The 20,621-nt window shown below is 41.2% G+C and overlaps 1 protein-coding gene across 1 annotated transcript in view; it reads left to right on the forward strand.

Moving 5' to 3' along the window:
* The first annotated feature begins 316 nt into the window (after positions 1 to 316).
* TCP11L1 (t-complex 11 like 1) overlaps positions 317 to 20,621 on the forward strand; it is a 279,925-nt gene continuing 259,620 nt past the window's right edge. The window contains exon 1 of the mRNA XM_069223521.1: positions 317 to 706. The gene's annotated coding sequence lies outside the window, so the exon portion shown is untranslated. The remainder of the gene's footprint in view (positions 707 to 20,621) is intronic.

Raw genomic sequence — 20,621 nt, forward strand, 5'->3', positions numbered from 1 at the left:
GGAAAGAAAAGTCTGGGCCGCTAATAGCTTTAACTCGAGTAAACGTGAGACCCATTGCATTGCAAATGCTTGTTTTTCTTGTCCAAGCCATTTAACAACAACAATATAATGTAAATATTTGCAAAACACAAAGAATAGCAATGCAGAATGCAGGCAACAATAGGTTTATGAATTAGACAGCTTACGAGTTTAGTAAAGTAACGCACATCTGATGCTAGTAAAACATTTGAAAGGTGTTTTAAAGGACAATGCGTTATTTACGGACGTCTGCGTTGTGTGAACACTGTGTAGGCTTACATGCTCGATGAGAAAACCCAGCTCAGCTCTGACATCTGCGGCACTCTGGGCTCTGCTGCTTCAGTCTGTTCAAACAAGGGCGGAGTTTAATTTCCGAAAACAGCCGAAGATCAGGCCATAGAATTCTATGGGATACCTAATAGTAAATAGAGATAATGGCTGCGCCCTGTGGTCTGGAAATTGCTGCAGTGTTTTAAGGGAATCTTGCCGCGCTGGACTGTGAGGGTCCACGGCACTACTGCTTTCGAACACCTGGCTGCCATTTACTTCCCCGATTCTGACTCTGGTCAAAGGAACAGGCTGTCGTGAGTAGGAGGGAACCCCAAAGAGATTTGATCTGCTGCTCTCCTTCCATCTTTTTTTTCAGTCTCCTGCAGCGCTTTACGTCATCCCATTTTACTGAAAGGAGGTAAGGCGAGCTTTCCTCTGGTCTGGTGGGTTTTGATTGGGGTTATTTTTGCCATTTGATTTCTTTCAGTTATGCCTAGTCATGCACAGCTAACGTTTACCACCAGGCCACTCTGTTGTGCTAAAAACACTTTTGTGCAACTAAATTTTTTTTTATTTTTATTTACTGATCCAAGTGGCATCTGCTACCTTAGGTCGGTAAATAAAAAAAATAAAAATGGCACTGTGTCATTGCATGGGCATGCATGGTGACAAATGAAAATAAGTAATCATGCATGCACAGCCTAGGGAATGTCGTAGACGCTTGCAGAGTGCATTTTTTCCTTTTTTTCAGCAGTAAACATTAGCAAAGCCAATAAGTCAGGAAGGGGAGACCTACTGGTTTTGCCAGTGCTTATTGATATTATAATTTTGTGTTTAAACTATCTATTCAGGTTATAATAATTCAAAGCCAAAAGTAACCTTTCTTTGCTTCAATGAAACAAAAAAGGGCTTAGCATCTGCCTGCTTAGAAGTGCACATACTGCTCTTTTGAAATTGTATACAATGGTTATTTTATTTTTGAATATTTATTGCAAATATGTTTGCTTCCTTTAGGCTGCAACATGTTTTTCTTATTTATTTTTTTGTGGCATATGCATGCAATAAAATATTTTTAAAAGAATGCTTTTGCTCCACCTTGCTAAAGCCAGAGCTATTAGTTGTGCTTTCCTTGTTTAAAATTGTTTGCTGTTAAAAGTTTTGCCATCATTGTCCACGCGACATTTGTTTTCATCTTATCAGAAGAAACCTTGCAGCTTGGTATCTTCAAACGGCCCCCTATCAGCCATTGCACATACTGTGTGAAGATTCTTTAATCCAGAGATTTGCTTTGAGGCAACTTGCAGTCCTTCACAGTTCTCTAGTGCTTGCCAGTTGAAGAACAGGCCTTCCAGTCACATTTTCAGCTGTATAATTCTATGTTTGTGACCTCCTGAGCTGATCTCAGCTTAGTTGTGCCGATGCAGCACTGAGTGAAGTAAACCTTTTGACCTCTTGAGCTCTGTAGATGGCGTCAGAGTGTTGGGGCCGAACCAAGAATGTGGAATTTAGCTTATGACTTCGTGAAACCTAATATATTACGATTTCTTGCTTGGTCTCTAAACTAGGCTTGAGATTTCTGACCACGTTTGGGGTAAAGTTGCAGCAGCATGGACATAAGATACTGGGAGGAATGGTCTTTGATTTCACATCTGATGGAGGTAATGAAATGGGATCCAGTGTTGGCCAGCACAAATGCGACACTTCTGTTATCCCTAGGCATCAGTGAGGAACGGTATGACCTGAGAGTGAAGAGGGGCATGGACTCTGTCCTCGAAGTGCAGAGCATTCTGTTTCGAGGGAGGGAGGCACCTTAGGTAGCACACGTCAGTGTGCAGCAGCTCCAACTGCGAGCCAGCAGAGGGGAACCGAAAAAATAGTCATGAGATTCTAGGCATTTGCCAGGCCCTTTTAAGGCTGGGACCATGAAGGCTGAAAAATCACTACCCAAACTGATTGATCCCAAATTCATAGTGTTTTTGTTGTTGTTGTTGTTGCTAGGAGCATTGTTGTTCGGGTGGTGGGTTTTGGGATTCCGGATTTTTAGAGACTAGCCTCTATAACAGCTAACAATCTAACACCTAATATGTTAGTGCTATAAACATAATTGAGGTTGTATTGACCTATTTAGTATAGTTTTACTTCTCACTGGCTATTACATTTTGGTTTGCTTTTTATTTCCTGAGTGATGCTGTATCTGGGTTGCTACGCCTAAGAGTAAGCCTTGAATGCCCCAGTTCATTCCCTCTGTGTTCGAAAGTTCAAAGGGGGTAACTTGGTTATCCAACCAGTGCTGCACTTTTGGGGACCCGCGCTCAGTATACTGATTTGGTAGTTCTCATTTTGTTCACTATTAGCCCAGCTCTATGAAAGGTACTCTGTGTATCACCGAGCCTCACATAATTGGATTCTCTCGGTTCTCAGCCATCCATTGAGTGCTGCTATAAATAGAGCTTAATCTTGCTGCCATGCATATGTTTTTTTTTTGCAGAGACTTCGTATAGAATGATGGAGCTGAAATGAAGGATGATATTTACAGTGGCTGAGCTCACACACAAACACGGCAGCTTGCTAACATCTGTCTGCCTCACAGATCTTTACTGTACAAAAATGGTGTTTCTTCTTTCTCTAAAATACACATTGAATGCCTATAATATACTAAAGTTGAAAATGCCACAAATCCTGCTTCTTGCATGCGTTCGAGGGTGCTTTAGCAACTTCACTGGGGTGTGTTTAATTTCACAAGCGTGTTATGTTCACATATACCACAGTCGATAAAATCCTCTCTCCATATTTTGTGCCCCAAACAACAAAAAACAATGAGCCAATGGGCAACAATCAAATATTGCAGTTAACATACAAACTAGCAAACTGAATTTTCCTATGGCAATACATGTCAACTCTGAACACCATTTCTGTGTTGATAATGAAGATGTGCTTAGTGTTAGGTAGTTCTTTGAAAAGTACAATACTAAGAGGCCTTGTTTGCAGCATACACAGCAGGAAGAGTAGCACGCGTCTTCATCAATATACGTATGAGACCACGTAGGGCTTCTTTCCTCCTCGCACGCCATCCTGAGTCACACCTGGTAAAAAGTAATCCTTCTGGGTGCTGTGTTTCCTGGAGGCACAATGGGTGCTGTGCTTCTGGGGAGCACAATTACTGTACCATTTCATTTACAGACAGTGAAATGGGGGATACATCAAAACTACTGCATATTTGTCCCTTGTGTTTGCTGCTCAAGCTCAGAATGTATTTTGTTTGACCGCACAATTTGGGCCAAGTTTTACTCCGCATGGAAACCCGTGTGAGTACTCTGATTTCCGCACAACTCACAATTCTAACTCAGGTGCACACTTTAGTTTGTGACGCCTGAATCGGGATGTGCAGAATGTTCTGAATGAAGCTCGTAGAAAAACTTCTTAGAACACGTTGTCTCTCTCTTGTGGTGTCAAACGTAGGTTTTATTTTCAAAGAAAGTGTATGCGTTTTGATATTGTTTGAATGTTTTTTTTTTAAATGAACATAAAAGGGCCCATCATACTGGATGCATAAAGAGGAAGCGAACTAGCATTTCCTTGTGGTGTGAACCGTTGAACTGTAGGAGTTGCTGGATGTTGTTGCCATTATGTATCTTAGTGAGATTTGTACGTAATATATTAACGGGGCAACATTAGAGTATGGATCATTGGTGCTCACTAGATGTAAGCTGAAAGTCTTTGGACTAATTGTGTCTTAGACAACTGTCTGGTTTCTTTTTGCCAGAAAGTATTTCATTCATGTAAGTATCCGTCTAGTGGAGCTGGGACACTTTACTTGACTCGGAAAAGGGTAATGTTGTTAGTGGTTTCAGTGTTGAATGTAGATACATCCATCAATACAATTTTACACACAACATATTATGTGTCATTTCCTTCTCGTGACAGATAAGCATGGGATAAGAATTTTTTATGGATGTTAGATCTGATTTGGTAACTTTTTGTATATACTTTCTAATAGCAATACAGATAACCATTCTTTTGTACCAATTATATTTTCTGCTAAATTCTTGGCTCCCGAAAACTGTAACGAATCAACATTATTGTGCCATAACAAGGGTATGGTATGGATCCCCCTCTAAATAATACCTTATCCTGGTATTGGTATGGGGCTACTCTTTTTACCCAAACGTTTGAGGTAAGTTTCTTTTTCATGTCACAGTGCTAAGGGCTTGTCAGTTTTTTATTTGGACTAGATTGATATTGACTGGCAGATAGTCAAACCTTCTGAGATCGACGATAATGGAACAATTAACTTCTGGTGTACCTTTAATTACACTACAGATAATTACATTTGAAAGTTCTTCACTTGTCTTAAAAATACCTAGTGGTGCCTAATATTCTTGGACTGCTCATATTCATTCTTTAAAAGAGGCAGAAGAACCATGCAAAGCAAATCACCTTTAGGTGCTGGATTTCACATGAAACAACAATCCACAGGTACCATAGGTCAGGTAAAAAAGGAGCACAATTTCTTGAAGAATTTCAAAGTGAATGCTAATTAGGCTTTGATGTAACATGCAGTGCAGGAATTCTAAATACTAATGCTCATCACCCAGACTCTGTGTCTTTCAATAGAAGAGCACTAAATCTTAAGAAAAAGATTGTCTAGGTGTCTAAAGTCGTTGGACTATTATAATATAATGTAGTATTGAACTATTCCAGTTATATTTTAATGCAGCGGAATGAAAAATGTCCTTGCTATAGTAACAGAAAGTTTCAATTCCATTAAGGACTTGGAGGCGAGGATTAAGCTTCAACTTTCTTCATGCATTAGCCCAGTAGCCATTACATTTTTTTTATTAACATTTGACTCATTTCCCATGATTCAATGGGAAAAACCAAAGAACACAAGAAACGTTCCATCCAATCAGTATCTCTAATGTCCCTTCATTATCTCTGGACATGTTCTATTCCCCCTCTTTCTTCCTGCGAACCCAGCCAGTCCGTCTTCATATTATTCTTGTTTAGTGGAGTCTGTTCCTTACAAATAGAGAATTGTATGAAAAACTAGCTAAACTACTCTTGTGAAGTATAAATGAGCATCACAGAATAGGAATAAGATTGATTAAATTCCAAGTCAATATATACCACAATACAACATTATGAAACAATCAAGTCAACGTTATAAACAGCAAAAAATGAACATTGCATTACCTGCCAAATATAGTCATCGATTTCCATTCGTTGCTAGAGTCTTGCACTGGGAGGGTCTAGTACCCCAGTACAAACCGGGTGGGCTAATCCTCGCCTCCGAGACCTTAATAGAATTGAAGCTTTCCGTTATGATATCTAGGAAATCTTTCATTGTATGTCAGGACCCAGAGAGAAAGATTAAGCTAGTTCAAACCTTTTCCACCACTAGAGATGCCAGATTGGTCTTCGATTCCACCTTCAAAATATTTGTTTCAAGCCAGTTACCAATCAGCTGCATTAAGAATATCTTCCAGCCTGGCACCTAGAGAGAAGGCTTTGGAGGCCATAGCGCCTCTAACTGAATGTGTTCTAAACTGGGAAGTGTCAATACCTGCTTTTCCTGCATGGCCAGCGGACCCATCAAGCAATGGTCGATGAAGATACCGGCCTGTGAGGTTTAGTAAGTGCAATGAGTAACTGTCCCTCCCCCAGAGGGTGTAATTCCTCTGTCATCAGCTCGTATGCCCGATGAGTCTTAACCACACACAATTTTGGAACATCCTGAAAAGCAGGGTATGATACTATCCTAGAATTACATTTTGTTCTTCTAGCTATATTAAAGGTTACTCCTTCCAGAGTGTATACTGTACCTGACAAATCTAGGGCTCTCATGTCCGGAACTCTGGGGCAAGATATCAAGCATAACAAAGTTGCTAACTTCTCAGAAAAATGGTTCCTAGACAGATACTTATTAGATGGCCAGGACTGAAAAGGGCAAAGGACCAAATGAATGTCCCATAACTTGGAATAGTGGGGTTGAGGAGGAGATGACAATCTATTTCTCCTCAAAAGCTTACAGATCAGAAGATGTTCTCCCCTCTGGGTGCCCCTCTACTGGGACATGACCTGAAGATATGACCGATCTAAAGGTGTTAATGGATCTATAGGCCAAACCCTCTGAAGCCAAGGAGGCAACAAAATTCAAGATGCAGACAATGTCTGGTCCCATAGGATCCAACTGAAATGATTCTGTAAAGCTGCATCACAATAAGGACAGTAGAAAAAACATTCTACAAGTACATTAGTAAAGAAAGAAGTGGAAGACAGTACATTGCCACTAAAATATGAATTAATTCCTTCTGTTTGCCAGCAATTATTCCTTTATAGTTTTCCATCTTAAACCTAATGGACTTCGCACCCCAACAGGCAGAAAAAGTCAAATCACTCAGATGCATCCTCGACTCGAACCTCTCACTCAACGAACACATTGTGACAGAAAGATTAAAACAATCTGGTTCCAACTCGATCTTGGAAAAAGTCAACCCTTTCTCCCCAAAGACTTCAGTGCGATTGTTCAAGCCCTAGTCCTCTCCCACATGGACAGTACCCTGCTCAATGGCATCCTGAAGACAACCCTCACTCCCCTGAAAGGCATCCTTCATGGAGCACTGCTCATCAGGGGCTGAAGACGTTCAACCACATCAGTATTGCTCTGAAGTATCTAAACTGGCTTCCCTTGCAAGCCAGCCCACCTTCATGTTTTGCTGCATCATTTGCAAGGCCATCTACATTAACCTTTTAAGTGTGGCAAAAGGGTTCACTTCCTCCCCAGTGTGTCTGTCTGCCTTTGGGCAACACTGGGGAGGGTTATAAAGGCCCCTGTAGTACTGTGCTCCAGAGGGTTTCCATTTTAGGGTCGAGCATGCAAGCGCTCTTGCACCTGTTGTAATCTCTGTGTGGGCTTTTAACCTAGGCCTATGTCACGCCCATCAGTTTGGTTGGTTCTTAGGCTTGCCTTTTAAAATTCACTTGATTTCATTTGTGAAAGGCATGCCTACGTCATGCCTTTTCCGGTGTTTAGCCCACCTCAACAGCCCTGGTATACTACGGAAAACATGCAAGTCTCTATGTTTTCCGCATGGCTTCTGGACTACTTTTTCTCTTTATTTCTTACGAAGTGCGATCTTGCTGGGCAGTAGTTGAGCGCTTTGCATGACATCTACCCTGTTACATAGATAATTGCAGTACTGCTGATACGTTTGACTGCGAGCTAACTTCTGTTTCCTTTTGTGTGCTCCTAATGCTTATGGCGAGGCACTTTAAATCGGCTCGCTTATGTAAAACTGTATTACTTTTCATTTTCAATTTATGTGGCAAGAAAAGTCCTGTTAGGACTTTAAAATGCTAATAGCTCTAAGTCGAACAAATGCGAGACCATTGTAAGGCAAATGCTTGTTTATTACTGCAGGTCGGATTAAACCAAGGTCAGTGGGAGTCCCCTGGCAATGGCTCCCATTGACCTTCATTTGAAATGTTCCGGTTGAGGGCACTAGGCTCAGCCGTACAAATGGCACTGCATTTTTATCGGCCAAAGTGGAGTAGCAATTTTGTGAGTTCCTGCAGATTCCGTAAGTTTGCGAATGCAAGGAAGATGCATGATTTGAGGCTAAGTTTGAGGTCTGCAGGTCATTGTGGGTAAGAAAACCTCATGGGATCCATGCATGGCACACCACCCTGGAATGTCTGGTTGTCTGTTTTTAAAAAAGGTCTGTGGTTCGTAGGTTTGCATGGCATGCGCCACAGCACGGCCCCAAATACCGCAGCTATCCCTATTGCTTATCTATTATTATAGCACTTTAGCACTTTTTTGTATTGTGTTCTCTTGACCTGCTCACACAAGTGTGGGTACCATTGTTATCAGGGGCGATGTGGCAACTCAGGGTGGTTGGAAATTTGTGGCTCTCTGCAGAATCCAGAACCTTCTGTCATAGAAATATGAGTAAAATGTTTTGTTGTTTATTTTTAACCAAAGTTTGATGTTTCAATGGCTTCTTTTGTTGAGATCCACACGTCACAACCACGTGGGCTCCTCTGGTATGCTAGGTTTCCATTGATGCAGGCTGAGCTAGGGCCTAAGACCCACATCTACTCACAATGAAAAAATTGTCCGTTTTGAGTGCAGATACGTGATGTATCCATGTTGCATTTTGGGCCATTTACTGTTGCAGGCACTAGGTCTACCCACAAAATTGAGGTACCATTTTTATTGTAAGACTTAGGGGAATGCTGAGTGGAAGGATGTTTGTGACTCCCAACAGAGTCAAAAGCTTTCCATCAAATGTGAGGGAAATGTGTTTTTAGTCCGTGTTTGTGGTATGCAGGGAATTCTGTGTAAAAACAAAACATGGTGAGAGCCACACAATTTACCCTTTCCTGGACTCCTCCATGTGTTCTAGTTTTTAAAAATGTGCAGGTTTGCTAGGTTTCCCAAGGTGCCAGCTGAGCTAGGGCCCAAAATGCACACCCACCCACATGTGTTGTGTTTCGGCCAGTTTCTTGTCACAGGCACTAGGTCTGCCCACACAAGAGAGGTACCATTTTTATCAGAAGACATGTGGGAGCATTGAATAGTAGAACATTTGTTATTACCAATTAGATTTTGCTGCATTTGTGCCTCCCAAATGTAAGCCAGTGTGTGAGAAAGAAGACATTTTGAAAATTTTGCTCTAAATCATATGCTGGTACGGGTGCCCACAAATTCAGAAATGTACAAATAACCACAGCTTCTAAACTCATATCATGTGCCAATTTCAGAAATACATAGGTGTCCTTGATACCCATTTTTCACTCTATATATTTCACCATACGAACTGGTCTATACACAGTACACACTGAAAAACCATTTTACAGTGCACCTCAGTTGTTGGCTCTGGGTACCTTGGGTTCTTTGACAACCTACAAGCCCCATGTGTCCCGGAAAAAGAAGGGTCTAGCAAACATAGTGATATACTGCATTTGTAAATCGGCCATCATGACAAAAAGTTGTTGAAAATATTGTCATAAATGGCCTTTTTTGCTACTCATTTTCATTATTACTTTATTTCTACAGTTAGTTTATTTGGGTAACCCTTGGCGAATCTACCAATATGACCCCTTTGCTGAATATGGAATTTTCTCTACTTTTCAGACATATATAGCTTTTTGGATCACCCATGGGTTTCACACTGGTTTCCACCACAAACTGGAAGTAGATTGAAAGGACATAAATAGGAAAACGGCTAACTCTTTGAAAAATGCTAAAACTATGGTGAAAAATTGGGTTTTTTGATTCAGCTCTGCATGGTCCTGAAAGCTGGTAAGATAGTGACTTTGCAAGCCATTCTTTGATACCATTTTAGGAAAAAACAGACCTTTTTACCCCAGAACACTTCTTTTCTACTCAAATGTTAGCCACATTTTACCTATTTTCTTGGTCCCCTTCAGGGGAATCCACAAACCCTCAGTACCTTTATAATTCCCCAGATGTTGGAAAAACAAGAACCTAATTTGGCGTGGATACCTTTTGTAGAAATAATGTTATGACACACTAGCATGAAATACCCCAAATAGCCAAAAAAGGGCCCAGCACATGTGGGCAGATGACACAGCATTTAAGGGGTTAACACCTCTGTTTACCTAATTAACAAAGCTAACAAACGCCTGATGAGGAGCACTGATATCACCAGATTGGAAGCTAAACTCTGCAGGGAGGAGAAAATAAACCACCTCTGCTAGGCTCCCAGGATGTGGAACAACATCCCTTCCAATATTGGAACAGCATCACCCCTCCTACAAAGCAGGAAGAAACTGAAAACGCATCTCATCAAGGAACATCGCCTCAGATAGGCTGACTTCTCATCCTTTCCATTAGTGCTGCTTCCTGCCTCTGTCTCCTCCCTCCAAAATATCCACACTGGGCCCTGTCCCCTGTCAAGTGCTCCATTGCTAACCTGCTTGGTTTATTCACGCTTTAGAAATACCTAAACATGTGTTAACGCGTCCGTCTATGTTAAATTTATACACATCAGGACTCGTTTTAGGCCGATGAATCTTTGGACCCAGTGGTGAGACACCGTAAGACGAGATAACTAATCAATATATCAATCAATATGTCAATAACATTGTCAACATATATCACCACAATATATTTCACTTTAGACATCAATAAACCTTCGACGCAACCATGACCTTTCAGTCACGAATAACCACACCTTGATGGAGTTTTGTGAATTTTATTCCCTATTGATTACAATCTAATAGCAAATGCATTAATCTCAAAACCAAAAAGCAAATAAACATAATCACAAGGCGACAACTATAATAAGCTTTCAATAATGCAAAGATCAGAAACATAAGATAATCATGCGAATAAGAGCAGATCGCGATACATAGTACCTCCTAAAGGTCTTAGTTCAGCATAGCACCACATCAGTCACGTCAGTTTCGTCAGTCATAATGAATACCTCATCTAACCTCAAATTAGTATTAGCATGTTGGGCTTCATGCAAAACAATTTAGAACATCAATTTGGAAAACGTCTAAGTAAGGTCTCTAATCAAAACATACAGCAGTTGGTACCTAGAAAGAAAAGGCAAATAAATGTATTTCCATTAGCAATAATTGTAATTACCCTCCTCAGAATAGGTCAGCATACAGGATCAGTCTTCGTCTTCAGGACATCAGTTAGATCACCGTCAGTCTATCTAAGTTACAGGCAATGGGACACTTTCCTCATAAAGAGGAAAGTGTAATGGGGCAGTCTATGGGCAAGGAGGGTTTTGTCTAAGTCTCAAGTCACCAAATAGAGTGACAGAGTTTCTGGATGCAATCGATATCATTCCCTACCTAATGCGCTTTGCCTCTTGTGTCATGGGTTTTTATCCCTTTTTCCAAAATACATTCCCCCAAGATTCTATTGGTCAGTCACTACACCCCACTATTGGTAACCAATCAATTTATACATTAAGTAATGCATTTGTCATTTCACGATATTTTTCTCAATCCTAATTGGTTTTCATAATTGACGTTTTTCGTAGGTGGCACATTCGGGGTTACTTTATTTCCTTGGCACACGTCAGGTCAAAAGTTCTCTTCTCCACGCTTTATCGTCCTTGGAAGTGTCCATAATTGTTTCGAAGTTTCATAATTTATACTAAAAGTTGCTAGCATGCGGATGAGAAAATCTAGCATTGTTGCAAACAAGTAAGGAAAAGAACAATCGCTGGGTCATGGTCTTTTGCAAGTCAGCACACTGGAGAAACAGAAAAATACGCTTTAATATGAGAGTTACACAGCTAGTTCTCGACTCACGCTAACTTAAGATATACGAGAAATGAATGCAGTTTTATACATGTTAATGTGCTCAGTTAGGCATAATATAAATGATTATTTCTTATAGTTGACATTAGTTTGCACATGTGAACAATTCTCCACGTTTATGAATACATTTCAATGAATAATATTATTAATGCAGCATTGTTAAACATAAGCATTTCATGTCTATAATATGTAATATTTAAACTACGCTCTCTCAGTCCCTCCTCTGATGACGCTCGTCATCACACAATCTTTTGATCTTAATTTTTCACCTTGCGCATGATACGCATTTCAACATCTTGCCCTTTATGTGAGCTTTCCCATATTTCATTGAACATTTTCTCTCTTTCACTTTCTTCATTTTGTCGGGCTCTTTTAGACCAAATTCTTTTTACTTTGTCATTAATTTTGCATGCCCCCCATAATCCTAATAGGCAAATCAAAACAATTAATAGACCTATCATAATTTTTGCAAGTACCCCATTCCAAATGTTGGTAAACCAGCTTCCCACTCGGGCAATTCCTTTCCCAAATTTCTCCCAAACACCAGGTTCTTTTAGATCCTTCAAATCTGTACTCTCTCTAGTAAGGTTAGTAAGCATGCTTCTAATTTTCTTACTGTTATCTGGAATAAATGAACAACAATGAAGTTCATTAACCATTTTGCACACACCTCCACTCTTTGCTAAAAGAATGTCTAAAGCAAGCCGATTTTGAAGAGTCATAGCTCTTTCTGCAGCAAGTTCAGTATCCATCAGAAGTATAGCTCCTGTAAAATTTGTCAGCATGTTATCCACAATAGTAGACAACTTTTGAATTTTCATAGAATTTAAGATAACCCCTACTGATGGGATTATGGCTCCAAATATGTCACCAATGACAGCCGCCACTGATTCTCGCTTTTGTCTAGTATGTTGTAATTCAGACGTTTTAGGTATTTGTTTTAAGTCATCAATCTGGCATATCTTTGGAAATACTATTCTCAAATAACATGTCCCATACCATCCCTTAGGGAGACGGTAATATGCATTTAACCCACAGATGTAATAGATTCCAGGAATCGCTGGGTCTTGTCCATTTAACATAAAGGTCCATTTACTCTGAAACAGAAACACATGTCTACATTCACTCGTACCTACAAACAGATTGTCTTGATCAGATTTCGGCCTATATATACACAGTCTACCTACGTGTAATGCATCTATAGCTAATTTGCCTTGTGTTTTAATTGCTGTGTAAGCATAATCATTTGCATAAGTATGTTTTTCTAAGCCTTTTTCTAACCTTTCCTTCAATGCTTTGCGTCTATCATCTGTGTGATCTAGAAAGCTTTTCTCTACAGGAGACAGTAAGCAAGTAAAATTATTGCGATGTGCATAAGCAGTTCCAAATGTAAGTGTTGGCTCAAAGAATCCTCTAACTATTTTAATATCATGCTCTTTAGCTAACTTATTTAAGAATTCAATCACAGGTACTAAAGAAAACACAACATCCAAATTTGAATAAAAGTATTGCACATGCTCTTGATCATAAAATCTTGTTAATAGCAAACTGCAGCTAATTCCATAAGTAAGAGGGAGGCTATGATAAGTAACTCCCTCCTGCACAGATGAAGGAATTTTAGTACACACATAACAATCTTTCGCATCCATAGTTTCCACATACTCATTTAGTAAGCGATAGAAGACATTAGTAGAAAGTTCCCCTTTTGCATTAGTTCCCTCATGCAGATGTCTTGCATCTTGCTCAAATTTCTCCCACAGCGATAGTTTATTAGCAGTAGTAGTCTCAGGTTTTGAAGTTGCATTAATAGTCTCACTCTCTCTCCATGGCATTCCTACAATCACTCCCACAATCATTATTGCGCATACAACACCTATCATAAGTCCTAACCAACCACACACGTTACTTCCTTTGCTAATATAAGCCATGTTTGTATAGAATCAGAATAGCAGATCAACAATCAACTCAAGAAGGCAAACTCTTTCTGCGTATTTTACAGCATCTTCACTCACTCTAGGACCCTTTTCGTCAATTCAGGTTAGCAGCTTGTCGTAATCAGGTTTCTTGAAGTCAAATCCAGGTTTAGTGTCGCTTTTCGGTAGTTTCTAAAGACTCTTTCTCTTTTCAGCTTTCACGATTTCAATTTTATCTGAGTTTTCTTGTAGAATACCTTCAGGTACCGTAGTATTGGCCTGGCACTTTTCGATCAAAGCAGAATGCTAAGAATTCTTGTTGCCATTCAGAGGTTGTAGCATATGCCCATTCAGGACCTGTGTATCTTCGGTTTGCTATTCTCTTTCTTTTTCATTTTCATTCACCTTGTTGTTCTCCTTCACTCAGATCATCTGCCTGTGAAGTATTGCTTACTTCTATTATTGTCTCGTTTGCTATTTCTCTTATTCTAAGATGTGACTTGTCTGGCCTATTATCACCTCTGTGTGTCTTGTTTCGGTGTTTTCCTTCGGGACGTTGGACAGCACCCTCCTCTTGTGATATGGTGTTTTCTCTTGACGGACTTGCAACCGGTTCAGAAGACTCTGATCCGTTTCGATTTGAATTTACAACCTCTCCTTCTCTGTCGTCTTCCGGTTCTACACTGTATTCAGGCTCTGAATTGTATTCGTCTACTTCTGGGAGAACCTCTCCTTGTCTTAGTTCTCCTGCTGCCTCTACTGAGATAGGCACTCTGTCACCTTTCTCGAACTCACTGTCAGCTTGAGGGACAAGGCTGTTCTCAGTGGGCTCCCCTGTAGTCTCAGATATTTCTTGACTAATCTCTGACTCTGAGACTTCTCCTCCTGAAGTTGCTGTACCGGAATCTTCAAGTTCCTCTTCAACAGGACACGTTACCCTTTTTGTGTGACTGGCATGTATCCAGTTGGGAACCCCGGCACACTTCACAGCAGTAGTGGTTGTCAATATTACTTGATATGGCCCCTTCCAACGTGGCTCAAGACACGATTTCCTCACGTGCTTCTTGACAACCACCCAATCTCCAGCTTGCAAAGAGTGTCCTGGTTCGCCGATTGGTGGCAATGTGTTAGCTTCCACCTGGTGAGAGAAAGAGCGAATCACGTCAGCCAAACTTTTGCAATAATCCAACACCATATCATCCGTAATATTCACTAGTTCATTTGCAGGTACCGGTCGTAACCTCATTGCTCTACCCATGAGGATTTCATGGGGGGACAGTCCCGTTTTCTTATCTGGCGTGTTTCTCATAGACATCAGTACTAGAGGTAATGCATCTGGCCATTTCATGTTTGTTGCTGCACACATTTTTGCTATTCTTGATTTTAAGGTACCATTCATCTGTTCAACTAGTCCTGATGCTTCAGGGCGATAGCTACAATGCAACTTCTGCTCAATGTTGAGTGCGGCACACAGAAGTTTAATCACCTCATTGTCGAAGTGTCTTCCCCTATCTGATTCTATAGAAACCGGAAACCCGAACCTTGGTATTAACTCTCTGAGTAGTAGTTTTGCAACTGTAAGACTGTCATTCCTACGTGTGGGATATGCCTCAATCCAATGACTGAAAACACACACAATCACCAACACGTACTTCAATCCTCCACAAACAGGCATTTCAATGAAATCCATTTGCATTTTGTTAAATGGACCTCCAGCTCTTCCAATGTGGCTCAAAGTTACCACTGTTCCTTTTCCAGCGTTCATCTGTTGACAGATGACGCACCTGTGACAAATAATTTCTGCGGCATGTCTGAATTTTGGATTGAACCAATCAATTTTAAAAGATCTGATAATGGCATCTCTTCCTAAATGTGCCTGCCCATGATATAATCGGGCAAATTGTGACAGAAGACTATTTGGCAGAACCAACTTTCCTTCGTCTGAAACCCACATATCATCTGCTCTTTGTACACACTGCATTTTCTGCCAGGAACGTTTTTCTTCTTTGCTAGCACGGCTTTGTAATGTCTTTAATTCGTCTAAGGTATCAACCACTCGTAATGCTAGGCTTAAGGTCGTGTCGTTCTCAGGTTGTGGTAACAATTCCCACTGCTTTTTAAATGATATACAGTTTAATGCACAAAATCTTGCAACTTGGTCTGCATAACCATTCCCCATTGACACAAAGTCTTGTGATCTGGTGTGAGCACTGCACTTCACCACGGCAATTTCAAGAGGCAACTGAATCGCATGTAACAAATCTCTTATCTGTTCTCCATTTTTCACTGGTGAACCAGAGGATGTCATGAAACCCCTCTGTGACCAGAGTTGGCCAAAATCATGCACAATTCCAAATCCATATCTGCTGTCAGTATAGATTGTGACTTTCCAATTCACAGCAGCGTGGCAGGCTTTTGTAAGAGCTATTAATTCTGCCACCTGTGCAGAAAACACTTTCTCGAGCCAGGAGGCCTCGACTATGCCAGATATGGTACATACTGCGTAACCAGCTCTCAATGTTCCTGTTGAATCTCTTAAACAGGACCCATCAACGAACATAATGCAATCGTTTTCTTTTAACTGGGTATCCTGTATGTCTGGGCGAGGTTTGGTACAGAGCTCAGTCACCTCGAGACAATCATGCTCAAATTCTTCCCCATCTTTGATTTCTGTATTCTCATTGGGTAGTAGAGTTGCCGGGTTCAGCACAGTGCATCTTTTTAATGTAACATTTGGTGACCCCAGAATAATCGTCTCATATTTGGTAAGTCGTGCATTTGTCATGTGTTGCGTCTTAGTTCGTGTCAACAGAATTTCGACAGAATGTGGAACCAATACTGTCAAAGGGAATCCCATGACTATGCCTTCACATTGTGAAAGGCTTTGACCAACTGCTGCGACTGCTCGCAAACAACCCGGTAAGGCTGCTGCGATAGGGTCCAAAGTAGCTGAAAAATATGCTACAGGGAGATTTGCATCTCTGTGGACCTGTGTTAAAACAGACAAAGAACAAGCATCACGTTCATGACAGAACAACAGAAAAGGTTTCTCGTAATTAGGCATTCCTAGTGCTGGGGCCCTGCACATGCACTCCTTCAGCTCTAAAAATGACTCAAGCTCTTCTTTTGTCAAAGTGATTGTGTATGGTTCATCCTTGACCTCTTTTCCTGTCAATTTTATTAAGGGTTTTGAAATGATCGAGAAATTGGGTATCCACTGGCGACAGTAACCCACCATTCCCAGAAACATTCTGACATCTCTCTTTGTTGTTGGGGGATTCATTTGTAAAACAGCTGTTATTCTCTCTCTTGATATTCTTCGGGACCCTTTCTCAATCAGATGCCCTAAATATTTCACTTCTTTTTGACAGTACTGCAACTTCTTAGGTGACACCTTGTGTCCATTCTTTCCCAAATGATTCAACAATGCAATGGTATCATATTTACAGCTGTCTCTGGTTTTAGATGCAATCAACAAATCATCAATGTACTGCACAAGAGTCAAATTGAAATGCAGCACAAGAGGTTCCAAATCCTTCTTCAATATCTGATTGAAGATGGATGGTGACTCAGAAAACCCCTGAGGAATTCTGCACCAACTGTACACCTTATCCAGGAATTTGAAACTGAACAGAAATTGGCTATCTTCGTGAAGAGGTATTGAGAAAAATGCTTGTGATAGGTCTACTACAGTAAACCATTCAGCATCACAAGGAACCTGGAACATTATTACCGCTGGGTTAGGTACCACAGGGCAGCATTTTATCACAATTTTGTTTATTTTTCTCAAATCCTGCACAATTTGAACCTTTCCACAGCGCTTCTTTAAACCCATAATAGGTGAGTTACACGGACTGCTCAGTACTTCTTTCAAAACTCCCTGTCTGAGAAAATCTGCAATTATCTGTGTCACTTCAATGAGGACATCCTGTGTCATATGGTATTGTGGCACTTGTGGGAACACTGCATTTGGCTTTATTTGCACCTTGACTGGTCCTACTCCCTTGATTAATCCAACCTCTTTTCCAGTCAAATCCCACACTTTCTCTGTTACAGACCCTTGTAGATCAGCAGGTAGATCGATCAAGGTAAACACTGGGAATAGAGTAATTAGAGGGTAATCTTCATTCGTCTCTCCTCCTTCTTCTATGAATTGACCCTCATCTCCTTCATCATCACTGTTTGTCTGTACTTCTATTCCATCGTTGGAACAGGTAATCGAACATTTGGTCTTACATAATAAGTCTCTCCCTAGTAAGGACACTGGGCTTGAGTCACATACAACAAATCTATGCAGGCCTTGGACATTTCCAATTTCAACCTGCACTGGGTCAGTAATTGGATTTGTCAGGTACTGGTTAGCCACTCCGACCACTCGTATGGTGCGCCCTGAAAGAGGTAATCTCGGTACTTCTGCACTACGAACTGTAGAGCGTGTAGCTCCTGTGTCAACTAAAAATGAAACCTTATAGCCCATTACTTTTCCCTCTAAATATGGGCCTCGCTGATCTACCTCTAAGGATGCTGCAAGCCTGCACTCTTCACTGTCTGAGCTGTCGTCTGACCATTCTTCATTCATGTCACTTTCACCTCGTAATGGGAATTGTTGTACAGTGTTGTTTTGGTTTGTTACCTGGCCTGTGACCTGCTGAGGAAGCGTCACCTGTTGCTGTCCCATCGGAGCTAGGGGTAACTGCATTTGCTGTCTAGGCACCATAGGGATCTGCTGTTGTATTGGTTGTACTGACACTGTTTGGAAACGCGGCATTTGCATTTGCTGCATGGGTTGTACCCCTGGCATTTGCACCAAATTATTCTGAAAATTCGGGTTCTGGTATCTCATTCTTGGACCTCGTGAATTTTGTAGTGTACCGGCATTAATGCTCTGCTGAACTGTACCATCCTGCATCATATTCGGACAATCCCGTTTCCAATGCCCCATGCCCCCGCACGCATGGCATGGTGACATCTTCTTCATTGCCTGACCGTCATTTTGAATAACAACATTATTCATATCAGAATTACGGTTCACAAAACCTCGACCTCTGCCTCTCGGCTGTGCCTGAAACACACCATTCATTTGCGGTGATTGCTGTATCATTTGCTGAACACCATTTCCCTGTATTCCGGCTTGTGCAGCTTTTATCTGCATCACCATCACTTTCTCCTTCAACTTTTTCTGCTTCAACTCAATTTCATCACTACAGTATTTCGCATACTGTAACACTTCATCAATCGGTTTAGCTTGCCAACAAATCAAATGATTTTTAATCATCTGGCTGACCTCCGGTCTCAGTCCTTCGACGAACCTAAACACAAGATGATTCATATCCTTCAGTTCGATTGTCTCAGTACCACTGTAATGTTTGAATGCTTTCAACAATCTCTCATAATACGCATGTATTGATTCTTTAACCTCCTGAGAAGTCCGATCGATTTACTGCCAATCGGTCACTTTCGGCGACACCTTTTGTTTCAAAAACTCAATTACTTTATGATAATATTTCATCACCTCTTCAGAAGGTGCTCCAGTCACCTTATCCCTTGCCGGCTCCTTCGTGGGCCAATCTACCCCTCTCTTGCACTCGAGCCACAAATCTGGTGGAACAATGATCTCAAATAAAGTATTCAAGTCTTCCCAAAGACACTTCGCGAGTTTCACAAATCTATCTGTCTGTTGATACCACTCGATCGGTTTTTCTCTTAACCTTGGATAATCATTCGTAAAGGACAAAATGTCTCCCCTAGACCAAGGCACATGCACTAAGACACCACCAGCTGTTTCTCTCATAGGTAGGATTTTAACTGTGTCTAAATTGGGTGTGGTTGTTACTTCATTAGACCCTGGGCTATCTCTTTTCTTTGCCCACCGGCCTTCCCATTTCTCTAATGCTCCCCAAATTTGTGCACTTTGCAGCAACTCTTTCAAGTGTGCCTTCATGCCTGCAGATCTCATGTGTTCAAAATCTTTGGTGTCAAAATATAATCTGTAGCTCCTTTTCAAATGTTTCGTGTTTCCAATATCAACCTTGTATTTGTCTGCCAAATTCGTTAATCTCTGGTGTACTTTACCTATCTCTTTGGTAATCTTAGGGCATAAGTACCTCAATTCTGCCTCAGTGTATGATTCCAACCTATTCACTCCCATTGTTCCTTCCACCAACTGAGCAGCTTCTGCTCCTAGTCGTACAAGATTCAGACACTCATCTTGTTTTTCCTTTTCAGGCTCAATTGTGGTCACTGTAGTCTTTTGTGAAGTACAAGTTTTCTCTAACCACTCATTTAACTGTTGTACTGTAAAACCTTGCAGTGAAATGTTTCCTGCATGTATCATTGGAGTGTGGGAGGTATTCGTACTCATAATTTGGGGAGTCAAGACTCCCAACCCTGCTTGCCGCATTGCTTCAAGAGGTGCCCCTATTGGACTAAGGTCTATTAAGGGTCTCGGTTGTTCGCATACCTGTCCTCCCTGGGCCATTATTTGTGGAGTTCTAATAGGCCCCCCTCTTGTCGCTTCATGAGTCATAACTCCCTGTTCACATGTCCTTGTTTCCTCCTGTGCATATAACGGCACCGGGGGACCGACAGTAATAGGTAGCGATATACCGGCAGGTGTCTGACCTGGTCCTAAGCTTCTTGGAGCTTCAACACCATAAGTCTGCTCTAGTGTACCCGGTACAGGTACTAACGGTGGTCCTGCTACAGGGTTATACCCAGGTATCAGCTGTGGCGGTTGAGACACTAGCTTTGGGGTTGACTCAATCTGTATCAGCATTGGCTTAGTATATATCGGGTCTGGCGGCACCACCAAGTTTGTAGTAGTCTCAAGCACTGGGACATCAGGATAAATTCTTTTTATCTGCGGTGGAGGCTGCAACTGTATCGTTCGAGTCTGGTGCAGTGGGTACACTGACACCATTCTGTATCAAGGCTGTATCACTAGTCTGTACCGTATCAGTAACTCCCTTTTCCTTCGTCTGGTTCCCAGGATCCAAGCTAGTACTTGAAGCACTGTCGCTCACCGCAGACGGTGGCGGACGATCATGTAACAGTCTATCCATAAACGCCTCATCATCTGAATCATCCTCTACTTCCCAGGACCTTTTGTTC

The sequence above is a fragment of the Pleurodeles waltl genome, chromosome 3_1 (assembly GCF_031143425.1).
Source record: "Pleurodeles waltl isolate 20211129_DDA chromosome 3_1, aPleWal1.hap1.20221129, whole genome shotgun sequence".
In the NCBI taxonomy this organism is placed as follows: domain Eukaryota; kingdom Metazoa; phylum Chordata; class Amphibia; order Caudata; family Salamandridae; genus Pleurodeles; species Pleurodeles waltl.